Here is a 23,749-nt window from a genome sequence, read left to right on the forward strand (position 1 = left end):
GTGTCTGTTGGCCATTTGGATGTTTTCTTTGGAAAATTGTCTGTTTGTGTTTTCTGCCCATTTCTTGATTGGATTATTTGTTTTTTGGCTGTTGAGTTAGACAAGTTGTTTATAGATTTGGATACTAGCCCTTTATCTGATATGTCATTTGCAAATATCTTCTCCCATTCTATCGGCTGTCTTTTGGTTTTGTTCACTGCTTCCTTTGCTGTGCAAAAGCTTTTTATCTTGATGAAGTCCCAATAGTTCATTTTTGCCCTTGCTTCCCTTGCCTTTGGCAATATTTCTAGGAAGAAGTTGCTGAGGCTGAGGTCGAAGAGGTTGCTGCATGTGTTCTCCTCAAGGATTTTGATGGATTCCTATCTGACATTTAGGTCTTTCATCAATTCTGAGTCTGTTTTTGTATGTGGTGTAAGGAAATGGTCCAGTTTCATTCTTCTGCATGTGGCTGTCCAATTTTCCCAATAGCATTTGTTGAAGAGACTGTCTTTTTTCCATTGGACATTCTTTCCTGCTTTGTCGAAGATTAGTTGACCACAGAGTTGAGGGTCCATTTCTGGGCTCTCTATCCTTGCTTTTATTGTTTCTAATAGGATTAATCCCTTTATTTCCAAAATGAATTGATAACTCCAAATCTATTTTTATTATTATTTTTTGAAACAGCATAAAACATGCAGCCATGGGGTACAATGGACTCCACAGGTTATAAAGGGCCTATGTGTATAGAAAGTTTTACTAATTTTGATAGTTGCCATTATATCTTTTGAAAATGAAAATTTGTTCTTGAATAGAATCAAATTTGGCCAGATTTTCTCAATTTGGCTGCAATATTAAGCTACTAGCATATGTGTTTTAATTTGTCACCAGTTTTTAAAAAAAATATCATAGGTATGGATTAAAGGCAAATCTATGTTTATTCCAATAATTTAAAAAATTATTATTCTGTGAGATGCTTGAGACACTTTAAGTCTCACCTAATGTCTATGTGGCTAAGCAGTTGTAAGACCATATTATAAAATATGAAATAAAATGTAAATATTCATCTCTAAACAATATCACTGAGCACATCAAATTTGTTTTGTAATTCAGAATTTTTCTCGCTAATGAAAAACATTTAAAATTAATTAATGCATTTATTATTGTTCAGGTCTTTGGGGAAAAAAGTATGTCATGACTGTATTATTTTACTATGTAAAAAAAGCATAAATATATATTATTGGGAAGTCAGGACCTCTTTGAAAGGGCTTTGACATTTTTTTAGGTTTTTAGAATAGAAAAGTCTCTGTTGTCAGTGACAAAGCACTAAGAGCTGTCTTAAAAGCAGTTAATTCTTTGATAGTTGGCCACATTTTAGCCACTAGAACGAAGAAATCTTTGTAAGATCATATATTAATTTATTTGTCAACAATACCTATCTCTCATAAAGACTAGGTGGAAATTGTCCTTTTAAGGTTTATCATGCTTTTCAATTTAAAAACTCCTATAGCCAAAATGTCACTGAGAACTGAAATACAGAATTCTTGCACTCTCTGATTTGTCAATTACTGTCTGAAACTTGGCAGATTTCAACAATTAAGTCAAGTTGCTGAATTGCTTGTATTTCTGAGTCCAGTCCTATTAATTTAAGTGGATGAAAAGTTCATTGTGAAGATGAAAAAATTATTTTCAGTAGACTTATGCAAATCATTACTAGTTATATTGCTTTGTGTAATTTTATTAAAAGTAAAATTGAACAAAAAATTGAACTAAGAATTTTCTGGGTAGTCATAAATTATGTGAGTGCTAGTTTTTTGAAAATTTGCTCTTGGATTTTAGTTTGGACAATTTCCATCACCATATCTATAGCATCACATTCTTTCCCCAAGTTTCAAAACAAATTAAAAAAAACTATTTAAGGAATACTATGGGAAAACAATGTTTAACAATCTATCATGATTCAGCATAGGGGCTCCAAAGGTTGAAAAAAATGGAAGTTTTAAAACAATGATGATTTTGTTAATGGCAAATTTTAATTAAAGTCTCCAAATTTTGTTTTAAAATTTATACTTTGAGTTAACACAAAATGTTCATTTATCAATGAAGTTTTCAGTTTCAACTTAAATTTTGGTTTTCTAGTATAAATTTTTTTTTTAAGATTTTATTTATTTGACAGAGAGAGACACAGCGAGAGAGAGAACACAAGCAGGGGGGAGTGGGAGAGGGAGAAGCAGGCTTCCCGTGGAGCAGAGAGCCTGATGTGGGGCTCGATCCCAGGACCCTGGGATCATGACCTGAGCCAAAGGCAGACACTCAACGACTGAGCCACCCAGGCGCCCCTCTAGTATAAATTTTTTATTGTACATTTTTTCAGGGTGGAGAGGTTTCCGGTGTCTTCATTACCTTCCTTTTTCCTTTCTGATAAAATTCACTTGTATCCTTCACTTTAGGAATGTTTTTCCACACCACATTTCTCGGTCATGTTGTCTAATACCAGCCACACCTATTATTATCCCTTCCATTCCATTCATACCTTCTTCTTTTACTCCCTCTGACCCTCTGGCTTGGAACTCCTGTGTGTATCTGTGTTCATAGCAGTCTTTTTGTAATATTAAGCAGTCCTTTCATCAAAGATTTATTGAGCACCTGCTCTGTGCCAATTTGTGTGCTAGATTTTGGAGATAAGATAATGATAGTCCCTCCCTGAGCTCTTTGAGGTTAGGGTTTATGTCTTGTTCATCCTGGTATCCCTTGTGCTTGACACACACCTGATTCATAACTGACCTTTCATAAAACCATTTTTAAAGGAATCTACAAAAGCCCATCTGCCTATGAAGTGTCCCATTTGTATTGACTGTTTCCTCTTAGTTCCAATAACATTTATTCACATTTTGGAGACTATTCCATGTACCAGTCAGTAAAATATGGGGGATAAATATTGTTCTTAGATTTTCAAATGAAATTCACTACTGTGGCAGCAAATTGCCTGAGGACAAGGAACACACATTGTGCAAACATTACTCATTGCTATATTAAGCTGGGTTTTAAGGCAGCATTCGGTTGAATTGCTGACTTTCTGGTTAGGATGTCTGTTGTGGGTAAAGCAATCTGTGCAGCACCAGCTTCATGAGGCCACACCCGAAACATACCTTTTGTTTCGTGACCCGGAGACCAAAAGGTTGGGAAATATAGAATGTAAAAGGAAATTAAGTTGTCTATTTAAAAATCATATAATATCATTATTTATATTCTTATCACAATGGAAGAGACTACCATGTGGCAAGGTGTGTAGTATCAAGACATTTGTGAAATTAAAGTAATTTGATTTTTATTTCTGAGCAAAATATAATATTTTTAAACTGCAGAAATCATTCCAGAAAAATCTTATAAATATTTCCTGATCCTTCTTCTGTGAGTAATCAAAATGAAATTGAACTGGGATGACATATTCACATTCAGTTATTCAGTTATTCACTTCCTGGCCTTGCAAACTTGGCTTAAAATAATTTCTTTTCAGTCACACTAGTTCCCAGAACTGTGAAACTACTATCAAATTTTTACTTGAAAGGGTCGATTCGTGTATTGCCTGGCATTGGATTACAGTCCTGAAATCTCTAAAATCTCATTCTTTGTTTTGCCCAAATTTCTTGTGAAGAGTGAGTGCTCATGCTGACTTTAATAGCCCTCATTTGTTTTTCTAGATAATGTATGAGTTAGTCTTCATGGTTTGTAGAACTCAAGATCAGACTTGCTCAATGCAATTCCTTTCTTCCATTTGTTTTATTTTTTTTAAGATTTTACTTATTTATTTGACAGAGAGAGAGCACAAGCAGGCAGAGCATCAGGCAGAGAGAGAGAGGGAGAAGCAGGCTCCCCCCTGAGCAAAGAGACTGATGTGGGGCTCAATCCCAGGAACCTGAGCTGAAGGTAGATGCTTAATTGACTGAGCCACTCATGTACTTCCTTTTATTTTATTTGTGAGGAAATTACCCCTTTCAGGAGCAAAGAGGTTGATAAAAGATGACTCACAGAAAAGTTTGTTTTAGGTTGTTTACCAAAAGAGAGTATGAAAGGGGTCTACATCTAAGGTGAGGCTTAAGAGACAGAGAAGAGAAAGGAAGGAAAGGGAGATCTAACAAGCTAAGGAAAAAAGACTTGGAATTTGACATTAAAAATATGTATCTTATCTATCCATTCCTGACATATTTATTATAATTTCTATCAAAGTTCATGATCCATAGAATTTCATATAAATTCAAAATATTGTTCAGTTAATTTTGACTTCCACTGAAAATAAATTTTGTCAACCATCTTTTGTTGAATGTTTTAGAACTAAACTCATAGCAATGACATCTATAAAAATGCCATTAGGTTTTCTAAAAGAACATCAATCTACTTGGAAGTATGAGCTCAACTCTTTAATGCATGTGTTTATATATATGCTTTTTTTCCCTATGGGCAGCATGATATACTGGAAAGAATATGAGATTCTGGGATTAGAAGAACCTTAAGGGCATGAGTCCCAGACTCTGTGCTACCAGCTGTGTGACATTGGGGAAGTCACTTCATCCATCTGAGGCTTGTTTTTCTTGCCTGTCAAATGAAAAATAAAAGACACCAACCTCTCAAGGTAAGATGTAGATTAAATGAGTAATATATGTGGAAGTGCTTTGTAAATTGTAAAGCATCACACAAATGATAGTTATTTTATTTCAGATTAACTCAAATATTGCTCTAAATCGGTAAACTGCAAACAAAACAAATGACTGTTAATGCCCATAGTAGCCCTGGTTCTATCTAGAAAAATGTTCTATAGAAAACTAGACTTTTAACTAGCAAACTGTCAATGGGTTTGGACTCTTTTAAAAAAGAATCATTATATATTTGAGTCATTCAATTAGGAAAAAAATAAAAGCCTCCTTTAAGAGAACCCCCTTAATGCTGAATCATTTACTCTTATCTCAAGTTTGATCCTATCCCCATATTCTGAAACCAAATCTGTCTTTCAGAGAAGCCTCGTTAAGCTGTGGATTGCATAAGTGAGAAAAATGTATAAGTGAGAGCACATGCATACAGGGAAAACTTCCTCATGAGACAGTGGACACAGTGCCAAGGTTCCACTCTACTAAACAGAAAAGGTTTACTTTCTTTTGAAATTGGAAAAAAGAAATGAACTTTCAGGTCAAAGTAAATGTTTTAGTATGTAATATTAATACATTCATCTTTATGCCAATGAGTTATAGATATGGCTTTTATATTTGTCATAGCTCTGGTAATCTACAATGAATTCTTTGAGGAGCCCAGTTATCTGCTGTTCAAGGCACACCTGGGCACTGTTCCAACAGAGGTGATGTTGCCAGGAATCACAGATGTGGAGTGATTAGTTCTAACCTGAGAAATAGGGAAGGCTTTGCAGAGTTGATACTTAAATCAGTCTTTTGAGAATAAATATGCTTTCCACAGGTGGAGGTGGTAGGAAGGGCATTTCTGAGAGAAAAGCAGCATGAACCAAAGGATGAGGCTGTGGAGAGAGAACGTTGGAACTTGGCAGTAGTCAATAACTGAGAGTGGCCTCTTCAATATAAAATCATGGGGGTAAAGTCCATTATTTACATGGTTAAATCTTACTCAGGTAGTTTTTGTCCATTATCTTGAATTGAAATATTTTACAGCTAAACCCACAAAATTACACGAACACCTGCAGAAATACCTAATGAATAAGGAGTTGGTTGTTCAAAGAGCTAATGAGCTTAGATAGAATTAATAAGGATATTGTGTCGATAATAAGGCAGAGTATCTTATGTAATAGTTATTCTTTGATTGCAAGCAACAGAAACTGATTCTAGCTGATTCAGACAGAAAAGACACAGAAAGAGGAAAGAAGAAAGGAAGCCAGCCCTGTTAACAAAAATGATATTCTTTTCAAATGATATTCTTTTCTAAGTCACAGTGGTTTTCTTCTTTCCCCGCAGCTGAACCATGTAATCAATCTCCATCCTGGAGGTTCAGTTTAACCCTAGAGACCACTGAACTAATTCCATCCTTTGTAGAGAACTCTAGGTCAATACTCAGGTTATCTAGCACCAAATATGCAAACATCTGATCCGTGCTCACTCTTTCTAGCAACCCTTGTGCCTTGCTACAAGACTGATAAGAATTATATGGTTGAATTCTGGAAACTGTCTTCTATCCCATTCCTAAAAGCAGGTCCTCACATTTTAGCCTCTAGATCCTCTTTCCTGTTACCAATGTCCCTGCTCTTCATCAACCGTGTCTCTGCTTCTCATCTCATCTCGAAAGACCTCTGAGCAGGGCTGACATTCATGCCCTACGCTGTGCATTGAACTGGTTATTTACTGTTATCTGTTCTGATGTATTGAGGTATCCTTTTGTTAGGCCATGACATCTGTTCTGACTAGTTGATACCTGTATGTACCAATGGTTAGATATGTTCCATGTCATTCCTGCCCATAATCAACATTTAATTTGAGGTCTAATAGCTTCATTGGAAACTCAGTATGAAGACAATAAATGTAGGTCTTTTGTGTGGTAAAACATTAGTTCTTTTCTTCCTTTTGTCCACCAGAAAATACAGAATTGTCCTCCTTCTATTATTTACAAGGCTAGCCATGCATGCATGACTCTAGTCAGAACTGTTGACGGATTAGCCTTTCAGTACATGCATGCCAAATATGCTCTGAGGCCAGATACTAGGGACAAAAAGATAAATGGGCCATGGACTGTGTCTGCAAGGAACTCACTATGTAGGGCTTCTATTCCGGATCTGCCCTTTATTACTCTATTCAGAATCATTTGGTTTTGAATTTGTTAAATTTAAAATTATTATAGATTTCTTATTGACTTTTTGAAATGTCGGTGATTAATTAGATTTAGAAGTTTATTTGAAAGTTTCACAATAAGCTTGAAAGGTAATTGGGTAGACCCTCAGAAAAATCCATCCAAGTAATCTCTCAAATGCTTATCCATCCATCCATCCATCCATCCATCCATCCATCCATCCAGTCATCTGATATCTTTTTGGGTTCATTGATCTTCCAGAAAATGTGCTTACAAATAGAAAGACTCACAAGAAGCTTATAGACTAGTGCAAAAACAAACAATTATAATGCCATTGTGGAGATAAATTCACAGGTGGATGAGCTCACACAAATTCCAGGGAGTATAGTGAAAACAATCCTAGAATCTGGAGGATTGTAAATCTGGATTTGAATTCTGACTCTACTCTTATTAAAGTTATGGGTTTGAGTGAGTTATTTAACATCTCTATGTCTCAGTCTCCTCATCTATTGTATGTACAGAATGTCGCTTGTCTGACACATAATAGGTGCCCATCATGTTAGCTACCTTCTCTCTATTGACCCCCTTTTCTCTTTCATTCATCCAAACTTTGGTTTCCTTATCTCAAAAAAGGAAAGGCTTTAGTTTTGATCTCTGAAATCTTTATGAATCTAAAGTTCTGTGATCTAGGAATGATCCTCTGATCTTGAAAGAAGTGCATTCATTACTTATGGTCAAATATGCAGTATTTTGTAAACATAGTACAACTTCATGAATAACATTGATTAGTCTCAAACACACCTGGCTCTTTCTCACCTTCAGTTCTTGGTGCATCCTGTTCCTCTTGCTTGAAGATCTCTTTCCCCTGTGCTTAACTGGTTAACTCCTGCTTGTCCTCCAGACCTCATTCTAGAAGTCACTTTCCCAAGGATGAATTCCACAGATGATTTCCAGGGGGCTGATCTGCCAATTCTCTTTGGACTCTACTCATCCTTTCAAAAGAGCCACCATACTACAGCAATCTCCCACTTACATGCAAATGACAAAATTAGAATCTAATCTCTAATCTCCTAATGTGTTTCCCTTTAAAAAGGCAATGATAATGACTTCTTCTATAGACCCTTCTGGGGATAGGTTTATGGTTTATTGCAGAGAATGAGGATCGATTTATATTTCATCCTCTCAATGCAAAATGTGGATACAATTATTAATGGCTAACATGTATAAATCATTCATTACATTCCAGGCACTATGCCAGGTGCCACGTATGTATTATTTCATTTACTTCTATCAACTTTAAGAAATAGGTTTATGAGTAAAATAGGTTTACAAATGAAGAAATGGCAAATTAAGGAGTTTAAATAAATTTCTTACCATTACACAGATTACTGTGTTTCCTAAATGTCAAGATACCATAGGCCTTACATATACACATTGCTTCTAAGATGCTCCTCTTGTCAGATGATCCTCATGTCAGATACATTTGGACTGAGCAGTGTCAGAGGTTGGTTTGAACTCAGGACTGTATAGTTTCAGAACCACTATTTTTACCATTATCTCTTCAGATCCAGAAAATCAGCCCTCAACTACCACAATGCTTGTGAAAGTCTCATGAGGCAAATACAAATTTTATTGGAAATTGTGAAAATAGGCCAAAGGAAAATAGAAGTGCAAAAACAAAAACAAAAACAAAAACACCATTGATTAAATTCAAACTTGCCAACAATATTAGATTTACAAACTTTAAAATAAACGCAGGGAATAGAGAATATTTATTATGTACTAGTCACTTTATATAATTTAATTCATTTAATGCTCATAATAATTGTAGAATAAATGTATTATTATGATCCCTATTTAACGAGTCAGAAACTTTGGCATAGAACCTGCCCCAGTTTATATACTAACAAAGTTTGTATTAGATTTAGCTCAGAAATAGTGAAATTGGTAGGAAATTCTACAATTTCCTGGATACAGGGATGCAGCAATGTTTTCTGAATAATTGAGTGAAATTAGGCAAGAGAAATATTTGGTGTTGGAGCAGATTTTTTAAATGGGAGTATCTGGTTTGTTGTGGAAATGAGATCCTTTTACATCTATTTTCTACTACATCTTAATTTTGTCAGTTTCAGGTTTGACGGTCATGGTAATTTTAGGAACATGGCCACACAAGAGGCTAAAAGTAATTGCATTGTAATCTTTGGTTACTTGTCTCCATGTACCTAGACTGACAGCAACTTGTGGTCAGGTGCCTATGGTTTGTTCCTGGTTGTATTGGTGGCATGTGCAGCCAAGGGGCTCAATAAATACTTGTTGAATGAATGAAGCATGTAAGAAATTGAGCACAAACAATTTTAGATTTAAACAAAGAAAAGGCATATCATGAAGAATGTGGTCTTTTCACTGGCCACAGCTAGCCTCTACAGGGCCTTTCATAAATTAGAAAAAGTGCTCTCTCAGGGTGTATAAATTAGGACAAGCAATCCATTGGGCAGATGTGCTCTCCCTGATGTGGCCTAGCCCTACAAAGAAATTCTTCCAGGACAAGCAATCCATTGGGCAGATGTGCTCTCCCTGACGTGGCCTAGCCCTGCAAAGAAATTCTTCCAGAACAAGCAATCCATTGGGCAGATGTGCTCTCCCTGACGCAGCCTAGCCCTGCAAAGAAATTCTTCCAGAGAGCCATGGAGTCCAGCTACGCAACTAGAGCATAGATTTCCAAACCCACTTGCCCCCTTAGTCAGGCATGTTTAAACAGTGCACAAAATGTACAATTCTATTGGGTGTTCTGGCTTACCTCAACTTTCCCTTGATTTTTGCGGGGGCGAGGTGGGCGATAGGGCAAGTGTCCTTTTGTCTTTCTTAATCAAGAAAATCCTAGTCTGCCTAGTTTGAAAAGATGTAAAATGATTGCATTCTATTGATTTATACCTTATTAAACATCCATGTCAGCCTTTATTATTCAAAGAAAGTACATTAGGTAGATTAGTTCCTTCTCTCCTTATACTGTAATCTATAAATAATTTTTATAGGATCTTTTCAGATTTTGGAAACCAAAAATATGAGCCCTGAAACTGTATATTTTAGTATTGAAACATTCTTTGAATTTTCTACTGAGTTTCTTGTGCCATTTTTCTTATTTTATATTAGGTGAGCCACTAGAAAAAAAATAGCTAAATCCAGACTCTAAAAAATATGAAATTGTTTTTTCTCTTTCAGATATGCATGCACACACACATACACACACACACAGCCTTTCTGTGTTAAGTGGGAACTTAGGGGCAACCTGATTCATAGCAAGAGACACAGGAATTCTGTTGGAATTAGTGGCTTTCTGAACTTCTCTGATTACCTGCAAATGATCATTGTAGTGATAGTTTCTTAAGAAGAGTTTAGTAAAACTTAAATCTTAGAACTTCAATTCATATCACTTAGACACACACACTCCAAAAATTAAGAAATTAAAACCAACATTCCTTTCTTGAACAATGGAAATGCCAATTAAAATCCCTTTTTGCCTTGATTATAGCTTTGTTATAGTGTGCCTTTTAAGAGTGATATTTGTATTAATTTTAATAAGGACCACGGAACTGTTTTCAATTTCAGATATATGGGGGAAGAGAATGTTGCAATTCAGCTAGAAAGTCCTCAGGTTAGAACATTGGTTTCCTGTCCCCTAATGCATTTACAAATGTGGATCTCAGTATCTGCTATAGCTCCCTTTAATCCTCATTAAAAAAAAAATAATAAGTAGGCTTCATGACCAACTTGGGATTTAAACTCAGGACCCTGAAATCAAGAATTGCATGCTCTACTGACTGAGCCAGCCAGGTGCCCCCTTCATCTTTTCTTTTATACTGAAGTTTGTCATTCATTAAGCTAAAGCAACAAAGTGGAAAGAAGTCTTATGATGAAGAAGAGAACTTGTACTTTCACTAGCTCTGAGGGTGATTCACTCTGTGTGAGCAGTGTGTGTGAGTATGAGCAGGTTCTCTTATCTCCATTGGTAAACAGGTGCAAGGACAGCTCCGTCAGGAGAACCTCTGTGAGCAATAGTGAAATACAAAGCAACATGTTTGGAAGAATGCTAATCCTAGTGTTAGGACTGCTAATGCCTACCAATATCAGTTGACCCCTGCCTTATTAGAAACATTAATTCATAGCACTTTTAAAATGATGTGGTTTCCTAATGGCAAGGCATTTTCTTTTCTGGTTCATGTTGGTTTTACTATTGCCTTTACTGTTAAGTAGATGCAACCCTGGATTGGCCTCCAGGTATAGCAAGAATAGATAACAGAGGATTTGGGTCATCTGGAAAACAGTATTGGGTGGTAATTAAAGGATAAGGGCTTTAGAAACAGGACTTTGAATCACAGCTTTTTATCTAACTGTATGAGCTTGGGCAAGTTGTTAACCTCTCAAAGGCTTTGTTTTCTTCTTTTGCAATAGCCCCTGCCTCCAATGGTTATTGTAAGGATTAAATTAAATTAGATAATTCATGTAAAGTATTTAGCATAATGCCTGGCACATGTTCAGTTCTTGGTAAGTGACAGCATTTTCTATTGTTGACATGTGATCCAGAAGAATCATTCTTGGTCTGAAATGCCTTTCATATAGGTTGATTTATAAATCCTAGCAATAGATACAATAAAATAAAACTCTGGAGATTTTTGAATTTGTGCAAAGCAGAATATATTGCCAAGAGTAATTATCAAAGCAAAATATATTGCCAAGAGTAGTTATCAAGTCAGCCTTAATATATCCCCTAAATTGTTTCCAATGAACTGGACTAAATGTATACTATAAATAAAAATAATAATGAGAATGCTTATAAAATGATATTAATGTTTTCTATCTGTTCAATGCAAACTTTATTTGCCAGGCATTTTATATATAATTTTAAGTACTTATAACAGTGACACAAATTAAATGCAAATCAAAACCACAGTGAGATATCACCTTACACCTGTCAAAATGGCTAGAATTAAAAAGACAAGAAATAATAAATATTGGTGAGGATGTCAAGAAAAAGGAACCCTCCTGCACTGTTGCTGAGAATGCAGATTGGTGCAGCCACTGTGTAGAAAACAGTATGGAGGTTTCTCAAAAATTAAAAATGGAATTACCATATGACCTGGTAATTCCACTACTGGGTATTTACCCAAAGAAAACAAAAATACTAGTTAAAAAAGATATATGCATCCTGGTATTCATTGCAGCATTATTTACAATAGCCAAGATACGGGAGCAATCCAAATGTCCATCGATAGATGAATGGATAAAGAAGATGTGGTGCATATACACAGTGAAATATTACTCAGCCATAAAAAGAATGAAATCTTTCCATTTGCAACAATTTGGGTGGACCTAGAAGATATAATGCTAAGTAAAATAAGTCAGACAAAGACAAATACTATATGATTTCACTCATATATGGAATTTAAGAAACAAAACAAAGAAAGAAAAAAGAGGCAAATGAAAAAACAGACTTTTAAATATAGAGAACAAACTGGTGGTTGCCAGAGAGGAGGTGGTTGGGAAGATGGGTGAAATAGATGAAGTGATTAAGAATACATTTATCATGATGAGCATGGAGTAAACTAATATAACATTGAATATTAATTATACCTCAATAAAAAATTATATATATAATTTTAAGTATTTATAACAATGGCATAAATTAAGTATCCATTTTCATATTTTATAGATAAAGCAGAGTCTCAAAGAGATTAAGGAACATCTCAAAGACTGCACAGCTAGTGAATAGAAGATCAGGGATTCAAAACTAGGTTTGTTTTACTTCAGAGCCTTTGTTCTTTCTGATATACCTGCTGAAGTTCAGAGACTATGCCAAGTGGTCTACTCAATTTATCCTTCCAGTTACATGCAGTGAAAATCAACAGGTGACTTTGTCTCCTTAGTGAATATCAAATATTTGCTGCCAATTTCACAACCTCTGAGAGAATCCTACATTCTCTTCTTTGCTAGAATCCAGAATCCCTTTAGCTGATTAAATTATTTCCATTGATGTGGATTTCAATTCAATCTAATAGCAACAAGGCACTGTCTTGACAAAGGATGTGCTATTGTTAGGAGTTTTTCTGAGAGGCAATTCTTTCATAACTTTTTCAGTCTGATGAAGCTGAGAATAGCATTATTAACATCTGTCCAGTCCATGGCAAAGAAAAGTTTTAATAGGGAATGGTTTTCCTTCTAGTGGATCTTTTCATGAGATTTACAAAATGATTTCATGAGATTGACAAAAAAATCAGTACAGTATTAAGAGAACAAATCAGTGCTACAAAGACCAAAGATGAATAAGACATAGGTAACTAGGAGGGAGAGACAGGGCTATAACCTAATAATAAAGTTAAAGGTACCAGGAGAGATAAATGTGTACAATATAGTAGAGGAAACAAGGGGAGGAATGATCTGGTTCATATATGGGAATCCAGGAACTTCTTCAAAGAATTGAAAATCATTGAACTGAATATTGAATGTTGGCTATGTGCTTCCAAATGATGAAGGAGAGGAATGGAGTGTGCAGGGAAGCTAAACCTCATATGGTAAAGTAAAGTGTCACACAACTTGGTGATAGATCAATAGAAATGATCCAAGAGGAACATAAAACAGAAAATAAGCAAAATGGTAGACCTATATCCAGCCATATCAGCAATTACCTTAAAAGTTAATGAACTAAACCTGTCTTGTCTAATATGACTGCCACTACCGTATGTAGCTATTTAAATTTAAATTAATTAAAATGAAATGTAATTACAAATTCAGTTTCTCAGTTACACTGGCCACATTTCAAGTGCTTAATAGCCACATGTGAATAGTGGCTTTCATATTGGATGGTGTAGATGTGGAACATTTCCATCATCACAGAAAGTTCTACTAGACAATGTTGGACACAGGAAAGGTCAAATGGATCAAAAAAAGAAGCCAGATGCAATTATATATTGTCTGCAAGAGATACATTTTAAATATAAGGATATAGAAAGATATATCATACAAATGTCATATGAAACAGACTTCAGGATAAAGAGTATTATTAGAGATAAATAGGAATATTTCATAATTAGAAAAGAATCACTTCAAGAGGAAACCATAGCAAATATAGATATTTATACCCCTGTGTAGTTTTTTCCCTGACACCAACTAATTCTCCAATGTTCTGACACCAAGTGGGTGTCCTACAATTCAATTCAACTGAATTCTGATACTACTTGGACTGAGTTAAGGGTTGAGTCCCTCAATCCTATACTCACTTCAGACATCTGTCATAAATGGGATCCCCAGGAGACCTACACTCCTGCTATACTGACTACAAGGTATGAGGTTTGTACAACCTTCCCTCTGATTCAATAATTCACTAAAATGAATCATGGTACTCAGGAAAGCACTTAACAATTATGGCTTTATTATACAGGATACATCTCAGGAAAGACAAATGGAAGCAATGTCTAGGGCAAGGTATAGGGGGAAGGTGGGTAAAGCTTAATGCCCTCTTTGGGCATGCCACCCTCCTAGCACCTTGATGTGTTCACCAACCCAGAAGTTCCCCAAACCCAGTTTTTTAATGAAAATTTTATTATGTAAGCACGACTGATTAGATCATTGGCCATTGGTGATTGATCCAATCTCCAGTTCCTCTCTCCGTCTAATCACTTGGTTAGCTATTCTGGTGGCCAGTCCCAATCCTGAAGCTATCTAGGTCCCTGCCATGTGTATCTCATAAGCATACAAAAGATGGTGAATTCCAGAGGTTTTAGGAGTTCTGTGCCAGGAACCAGAGACAAAGACCAAATATTTCTATTCTACTACACCACCATGACTCATTATAGAACCTCCAAATCCTTGAAGCAAAATCAACAGAATTAAAGGGAGAAACAGACAATTCCACAATCATATCTGGAGATTTCAGTACTTCTCTCTCACTAATTGAGAAGCAACTAGACAAAAGAGTCAGTAAAGACATAGACGATGTGAACAACACCGCCAACCATCAGAATGTAACTGATATTTATAGAATGCTACACCCAGCAGCTACAAACTATGTATTCCTTAAAAATGTACATGATAATAATGGTAGGCTATAATAATGGTAGCCTCAATAAATCAGAAAGGCTTAAAACTGTACAAAGTATGTTTTCCTAACCACAACAATTAAACTGGAAATTGAAATCCTCAAATTTTAGAAATTAAACAAATTTAAATAATCTGCAGATCAGAGAAGTAATAAGATAAATTAGAAAATATTTCAAACTGATAACAAAATGACAACATATCACAATTTGTGAGATGCAGTAAAAGCAGCACTTAGAAATTTAATCTTTAAATGTTTATTTTAGGAAAGAAGAAAGGTCTAAAATCAAAGTTCTAAGGTTTCATCTTAAGAAGGTTGAAAATGAAAAGTGAAGTAAGGTGGAAATAAATAGAGGGAAAGAAATGATAATAGAAATCAGTGAAATTAAAGAAAAACAACAGAGAGATTTAACAAAGCCAAGACTCAGAGGGGAAGAAGCTGAGTGGTCCAGGGATGCCATTGTGAGGATGACTGGGCTGAGGCGACAGGATGTCATTGGGTCATGTGGTCATGCGAAGGGTTTTGTCGCCACTCTTGTTTTACCGTAGTGTTTTGAGGCATGTATTATTTTTTTAACAGCATTTTGAAATTTAAAATTTGAGTATAATCTTATCTTGCTCAAAATAAAGTAAATGCCTGCCACTTTTCTATGCCTCCAATTTCTCTCTTTGCCCTTTAGCACTGTTGACAAAAACCTCTTCCTCATTTCTCATTGCCATTATCTTTGCTGATTTACAGCAATATACAGATGCGCGTGGATTCCATTCAAGATGTAGGGCTTGGGGCACCTGGGTGTCTCAGTCAATTAAGCATCTGAGTCTGACTTCAGCTCAGGTCATGATGTCACGGTCCTGGGATTGAGCTCCACGCTTGGCTAGGATTCTGTTTCTCCCTTTCCCTTTCTCTCTGCCCCTCCTCCTGCTCCTACACACTCACTCTCTCAAATAAATAAAATCTTAAAAAAAAAAAAAAAAGATGTAGTGCCAGCAGAGCTGCATTTGGTCTTAATATAGGGTCTCCAGGAGAGTATTGTCTGGAAGAGAGGGCTACCTGTTCTTGCTTCCATTTAACATGCTGTTGAAATTTGCAAATGCTGTGTACTTTTGTAAGAATGTAAGTTACAATTTGGGCTATGGAAAATGATAATTTGATCAATGAATATTTGGTGTTAGTTTTCATTAGAATTTGGATTTTTTTGTTTAGTTTCTTTTCTTAAGTGACAGTCATAAGACTCAATAAAAGTTTGAATAGGTTGGGGCACCTGGTTGGCTTGGGTTAAGCATATGACTCTTGATTTCTGCTCAGGTTATGATCTCAGGGTCATGAGATCAAGCCCTGTGTTGGGCTCTGTGCTGGGTGTGGAGCCTGCTTAAGATTCTCTCTCTCCCTCTCCCTTGGCAACCCCCTCCACCCACCTCCTGCTCATGCTGGCTCTCTCTCTCTCTCTCAAAGATTTGAATAGCTTATGCATAAGCAATTGCATTTTATTATATAATTCACCATAACATACTTTTGCTTCATTGTGTCTTTTCTCCCTCCCTCCTTCCTTCCTTCCCTCCCTTCCTTCCTTCCTTTCTCTTTCTTCCCTTTCTTTCTTCCTTCCTTCCTTCCTCCCTCCCTCTTTCTTTCTTTCTTTCTTTCTTTCTTTCTTTCTTTCTTTCTTTCTTTCTTTCTTTCTTTCTTTCCTTCCTTCCTTCCTTCCTTCCTTCCTTCCTTCCTTCCTTCCTTTCTTTCTTTCTTTCTTTCTTTCTTTCTTTCTTTCTTTCTTTCTTTCTTTCTTTCTGTCAAATAAGAAACACCCCTCCCCCAAAGTGTTTAAAAGAGATTTGTGACATCTACTGAAAAGTAGAAAATATAGAACTTGTTATCTGGAAATTTGTGATATATATGGATTTAGCTATGCCATAGACTAATATTGTCCTCTGAAGCTAACTACAGTCAATAAAAAAATCCTCATCTAAGATGATTTTTTGTTCAGTCCACAAATACCAGCATTATCTAAGGGCTCCACTTTGTAGAGGTGCATGGAGAGAGCCAAAAGAATGTGTCTTTGAGTCAGACAGACGTGGTTTCAAATACAAGCTGTGCCACCTAGTATTTCTATAATCTTGATTGTGTCCCTTGAGGGGTTTGAATGTCAATATTTTTAATGCCTACTTCACAAGGTTACAGTGTGCTTTAGAGGAAATAATGCATATAAAGTGCTGGCACATAGAGGTCCTCTGTGTTCTTCCCTCCTTGACCTGTAATACAATAAACTCTGAGTGACTAGTAGCGTTTGCATTTTCAGAGAGCCAGTGTGGCAGACTGGAAGGAGAAGGCTTTTGAAGCACAGACTAAGCCTTACTCTCCTTTGCCATTCATTGGCCATCTGACTTGATACTAATTACTTAACCTTTTTGAATTTCTGTTTCCCCTTGTATAAGAAAAGAAAAATAAGATTGTATCTGTAGACATGTGATGGTTAAAGGAGTTATGTAAACATTTAGCACAGTGCCTGGCATAATTAATGCTCAATTAAGAGTAACTTCCAAAAAAAGAGAGGAGCTTCAGTTCTATCATTTTTGTGCTATTACAATTTTTTTTTTTTTAAATTAGTGTTTTCTTTCAAGACACCTTCGATTTTCACTGCGTTCTAATGATCAAAACCTGCAGGGGGTGCCTGGCTGGCTCAGTCCATAAAGAATGCGACTCTTGATCTCAGGGTCATTAGTTCAAGCCCCACGTTGAGTGTAGAACTACTTTAAAAAAAAAACAACAACAAACCCTCAGGGTTGCAATCAGCAATGTTAGAGCTCAGATCAATTTCTGGTTCAAATGCTGGATATTTAATTTTATCTCTGCTTCTGTTTATGAGGGCTAGAGAAGCCAATCTCACTGTTCCACATGCTGCAGAGCAAAAAGATGCTCTTGAGCTCAGTGGAGGTTATTTTTCATAGCTCCAAGAATCTAATCTTTATGATTGATGACTGTTGTTTTAAGATAAATAAAAAGTCCCATCCAAAGAATTCATATCTCAGATTATTGATTTCTATTGAAATTGCCTACCTTTCAGTGCAACAGAGTATATGATCAGGGAGGTAAAGAGCAATATTTATTTGATTAAAATTTCTTCGGCTTGATTTTCTTGTTGCTAGTGGCAACCAACAAAAGAATAGATCTAAAATGATAGGTAACAACCACAATGATTACAGTCTATATTTTTATCTTTACCCAGTTGTGATTTTAAAATAGCTTTTCTAGTGCTTATAGTCACAAAAATGATTACTATATATACCACCTTAGATCTATTGACAAATCACACCTACCTAAACAACCCTATTTCACTAATGAACCTCTTGCCAGGGCTTGGAGAGCCAACCCCAGGCCACACGTGCCATTGCTACATTAACAGCTGTGAGGAAGATGACACTATTTACATTACAGGAATTATTTTCCAAAGTGCATTTCCTATTAACTGGTGTGTTTTGGATCAGCACAACATTATGTGTTGCTGCAGCCACTTACACAGTTTGTATCTTTTTGAAAATAGTATCACTTCCTAAAAACAAAACAAAAACAAAACAACTGCATATAATCTATTTAAGAATTTGGAGATTCTGGTATAGAATATACTGAAGTCTCCAAAGGTGACTAAAAATATACCCTTGGCAGATCTGTTCATAATCCAGTGAAATCCAGTGAAATCCAAGGACAAAAGGACATCTTTGTCAGCAGGAAAACACTAACTTTACAGAAGCATGGCACAGCTTAGGGATGTTTGTTGGATCTTCCAAAATTGAATCTCACATACAGGAAAAAAAAACACTAGATCAGTTCATGACATAATATAGTTTCACTCTTCCTCCAATCATCTTGTTCATTTGCAAGCCAATGGAGAGAATCTTCCAGTACATGATTTGATCTCGGCTTGCAATGATGCTATCTCTCTGACTCTTGGAGTGTCACATTCACATGGACAGGACTTGCAGAGGAGTGGCCTTTATCAAACCACAATAAGACTTCTGCTGGACGGGAAGCCTCTTTGGTGAAAATCTTATGCTAAGTTATGTTTCTTGAGACCACGGAAATGTCCCCCATTCATTGCATGTTAAAGGGCAGGACACCCTGAGGAGGAAGACTTTAGCCTGCTAACAGTTACAGCACAGTAGAGGATGGAGTTGGGGAGCAGAGCACTTTCTAAGCAGCTGGGAATTAATGGAGCCCTTACTCCTGATGAGGGGTGATCCTTGGCAGCAAGACACAACACAGAAAGTATAATGCAGAGAGAACCTCTCTGAGCTGAGCAAGGCCAGAGGGGAGGGGAGGAAGCCAAGAAGTGGTGTGAGAGGATCAAAAACATTTTGTCCACTTCAAAAAATTTCCTAAGCCTGGCACTCAAGATCATTTATAATAATAAAAAAAAAAAAAACGCTCTTAAAAAAGTTTGATCTAGCCAAAGTCACGAGATACAAGTGACAGTTCCCTGTTTGCCTTTCTTCTAAATCTGTACAGTGATGCAACATCGCTTATCTTCTTGCTTAAATTTGCTGCAGGCAATGAAGATCTGACCTTCCTGGCTCTAAGCCGGAGCTGGCTCTGAGTGAATGTTGCCAGGGTGAAGGATGGAGTAGTGAAGAAGTGATGAGTAAGCTGTTAATCTTAACTCTGCTTGCCTTCCCCATGCTCACGCAAACTGGAATGGATTGGAGCCCTCCTTGTTTCTAGGGCTCACTGGGGGATACTATTTATTAAATTAGAAAACAGCTTTGTCTCTGGGAAGAAGAATTTGGCTGCAGTCCTGATCATCAGGCCTTCATCCACTCATTGAGTGTGTGCACTTCCGTGGCACTTCCGTGGCACTCCCTGCGGCACTGATGGTGCCTTGTGCACACACCCAAGTCCCACTCCATGAAGGGCACATGAGAATATGCTCTCTAGCTTGGTAATTCCCAACATGGGTGATGTTCAGTCCCATTCAGTCACATTTGTATTCATTAATTTGAAGCTCTTTCCATTTTCTCTTTGTGCTTGGGAGATCCCACACTCATTGTTTTGCCTGAATTTTCTCAACTTATCTGCTTCTGACATTTCTCTTCTTAGTAGCTCATTTCTACAAAATCCCCCGAATTTTGAATTTTTGAGAAACCCTAGTGTTTTTGTGAACTTGCTGAATTAGAATCCTCCTTCCTTCCTTCCTTCCTTCCTTCCTTCCTTCCTTCCTTCCTTCCTTCCTTCCTTCCTTCCTTCCCTCATTGTCTTCCTGTAGGTATAAATTGTGCAGGAATTCTTTCAATGTGAAAATTGCAATATTTGGACCAGAGTTCTTGTTGCTGCTACAATCACAAATTTAGTGACTTAATATAATTTTATTTTCTACATTTCTGGAGGTCAGAAGGCTGGAATGGCCTCACTGGGTTAAAACCAATGCGTCATCAGGGCTTTGTTACTTTTAGAAACTCTAGGAGAAACCTGCTCCTTGCTGGTTCCCCCTTCTACAGTCTGTCTGTAATCCTTCTGTGGTGGCCTCTTCCATTGTCAAAGACAGCAGTGGTCAATCAAGTCTTTCACGCTCATCACTGACTTTATTTCCCTCCTCATAGCTCCTTCTCTGACTCTTACACTCTTGCCCCCCTCTTTTCATTTATAAGGATCCTTGTTACAAGGGTCCTTTACATTGGGCTCACCCAGATAATCCAGGATAATCTCCCCATCTCAAGATCCTTGATTTAATCACATCTTCAAAATCTTTTTTTCCATGTAAAACAATTATTCACAGATTCTAGGAGTTAAGGTGGGAATATATTTGGTGGGGGGGGGGAAGGTTATTATTCTGCTTACTATAGCCCTAATGAGCTCCTAAAAATAAAGTAAGGTTGTTTATTCCTTTCAGGTTGAAAGGATAGCTGCATCTAACCTAGATTCTGAATCTCCAAATCTTGGCCCAAATGCTTGCTCATCTTCTCTGCCTTAAGTCCAGTAGAACAGTATCAGATGTAATACTTTCGTGGAAGAGTATATTCCATTATAGACCAGAATGAATTCTTTATGTGTGCAGGTAATACACATTTTAGTGAGCTGAAAATGAGCTTGACTCTGCAAAATGTCACCTTATATTTTGGCACTTTTATAACTAGTTTCAAACACTTGATCATTTTAGTAATGGTATATGAATACTATTTTGTGTGCTATAATATTTCCCAACTTTTGTCCTTATGTTTTTGTACTTCATTTTCTTCTTTTTCCAAGAAAATTAGATGAAAACTCTATAATATTTTCTTGGAAATAAAAAGATATGACCTGTAATGACTGCAATGATATAATTACCATTATTCTATTGTAGTGAATTTTAGACCAGGATGACTTATAAGATATATTAAAAGCATCAATAAACTTCATTTAGTCTGCCAGTCCCTGTGTGTTCATAGGAATTAAATGTCACTCCTGTTCTTGAAGAATCCATAGTTTACTAGGAGAAAGAGATCATGCACAGAAGAGAGAATTGGCAACCTGTGGGAGCAAGACTCATACTAGAAAATTAAATAAGGTGATTCAAATTTTGTTAGTAGAGGACATTCAGACTATAAACATGCAAGCAAAGGTATTTCCTTGGAAATTGGAGGTAAATGTCACTTTCTTAAGTTTGTATTTGGAACAAAGGAGGTTAGCATTTACAATACATGTTGAAATAAAATTTCTAATTTGAAATATCTTTGTATTTATTTACATATTTCTTCTTGATGTCATATTAAAAGACTTGATGATATTAATGAATAGGAAACAATGTACAGAACATTAAAATGGGTATTTCAGAGATTAGAAAAGAAAAGTGATTAAAATATGTATCTTTATTGTTGGGATTTTTGTTTATAAAATACCATTGAGTGTCTATCCCCCAAGGGAATACAGAGGACATAGGTTTGTGGAGGAAGAGTAAGAACAACATAGTTATTACTCCTGATGAATGGGGATGACAGGCAGGTCCACAACATTAATTTAATACAAAAATAATATAAATGATTAAATCTTAGAGACATATACAATTACCTATAGTAGTGTGGAGATAATTACGTTAAGAATTAGTTGTTAGGAAAGACGAAAGATTAAGAGACTAAGAGTTATTCTTGGGTAACTGCCAAAAATGCCCATATTAAGAAAAAAAAATCTTCTTCTTTAAAAGTATGTTGTACCCTTGAATCCCTTTGATGTAGCTTTAGTATATTCATTCAGGAGAAGGTACGACTAGATTTGTGACAAGACCATGTGATCATCTTCTCTTGCTTTTGTCTACCTATCCTGAGTTGCCTTCGATTGTAGCTTTGGGAAAAATCTTATTTGATCAATGTAACGTTGCATTTCCTAGTTCAAAGGATCAAAAATTTACTCTGCATGTATGCGGCTGCAATTGGGTTGAGGTCACATTAAATATGGTTATAATGGCTGGAGCCAGTTGGCTGGCACAAATGAGGATGATTGAGAATCACTATCTTGTGTCATAAGATCTGCATCCACTTGCCACCATTTGCCAAATGATGCTTTATCCCCCCTGGAATTGTGCTTGGTGGTTTGGGGTGAACAATAAAATTCAATAATAGTAATTCCAATCTTGTTGGTAGATGGCTAACCAGCTTTTATGTCTATATGACACCAAAATAACCCTATTGTTTTAATTGCTTGAATTTGTTATTTTGGCTGCATAACATCTTCAGAGTGAAAGTCACAATACATGCTGAATAGAACTGTAAGGAAATTTTAGATGAAATTTCCTTTGGAAATGAAGACCATTGTGATGAACTGAAGGAACCATGGAATACTACTATGCTGTGGCTCTGAGGTCTGCAGGAGCCCTGTAGTGGCCTATAGAAGCAGGGAGAATGATGGAGCAGCATAACTAGGTCTCTGACTATTTTAAGACATGAACGTCTGAATGACAGGAACCCAGTAATATCAAATACCATTCCCTAGGAAGAGAGGTGGGCTAAGTCTTTGCAGTTTGGGTAATATATAAGCTGGGTCAGAGATTCCAAAAGATTTTTAAAAGATTTTAAAGATTATTTTTCAAATTAAAAAAAATTCGAAAATATTTTGTATACTTAAAAACATACTGTCATTTCCAAGTAAGAAACTATTTTTGCTTTAAAAAATAGGCTTGGGGCGCCTGGGTGGCTCAGTCAATTAAGCATCCGACTCGTGATTTTGGCTGAAGTCATGATCTCAGGGTTGTGAGATGGAGCCCTGCGTGGGGCTCTGTGCTCTGCTTGGGATTCTCTCTCTCTCCCTTTCCCTTTTCCCCTCCCCCTGCTTTGTGGGTGTGCATTCTTTCTATCAATCAATAAATAAAATCTTTAAAAAAAAAGACTTAAATAATAGCCTCAATTGTTTATTAAGTTGATCTTTTTCATTTCAGAAACTTATTTCCAAGGCAAGGTCCTGTGTTTGATATTGTTTGTTCCTCAGAGAGTTAAAGGCTTGAAGGACACTAGGGCCAAGAGCATATGGCTGACACAAAGAGGCAGCTGAGGCCATTCGAAATTCCCACTTGTGAGAAAGTGGTTTGGGCCTCCATTGCCCAGATTAGCCGTCTATTTACTAGAGTATTATTCAATTTCCTCCTCCTTCTGCCTGGGTCCACTATCGGCATGACAGAACTAGAATGACTGTAAATCTGACCAGTGATTTATTGTGGCCAGTCCATAAACTTGATGAGCGACAGGAGCATGGGAGTGTTGGGGCCTTTGCCATGCAAGGTGAGCTCTATGTTTTGCCATAACTGAGTTCTGTGAACTCTGGCCATATCACATTATTCTTCATGATAGAGAGCTACCCTTAGACACTGAACTTTCCTTGGAAGTGATTATATAGTCAAAATTGTGTGGAGCTTTTATGTGTGTGGTGTCAAAAATTTAG

At 36.5% G+C, this 23,749-nt stretch overlaps 1 protein-coding gene across 4 annotated transcripts in view; it reads left to right on the forward strand.

Moving 5' to 3' along the window:
* SCEL (sciellin) overlaps positions 1-23,749 on the forward strand; it is a 732,032-nt gene that overhangs the window by 543,338 nt on the left and 164,945 nt on the right. For 2 of the 4 annotated variants that reach the window (XM_081815074.1, XM_081815071.1), the window contains exons 2-3: positions 4,439-4,606; positions 19,399-19,490. The exons of 1 other annotated variant lie outside the window; for it this stretch is intronic. The gene's annotated coding sequence lies outside the window, so the exon portion shown is untranslated. Of the gene's footprint in view, positions 1-3,499; positions 3,904-4,438; positions 4,607-19,398; positions 19,491-23,749 lie in introns of those variants that run through there. One more of the 4 variants, XM_081815072.1, reaches the window with a different exon arrangement.

The sequence above is a fragment of the Leptonychotes weddellii genome, chromosome 3, assembly GCF_054177405.1.
Source record: "Leptonychotes weddellii isolate Sample4059 chromosome 3, ASM5417740v2, whole genome shotgun sequence".
NCBI classification, from domain to species: domain Eukaryota; kingdom Metazoa; phylum Chordata; class Mammalia; order Carnivora; family Phocidae; genus Leptonychotes; species Leptonychotes weddellii.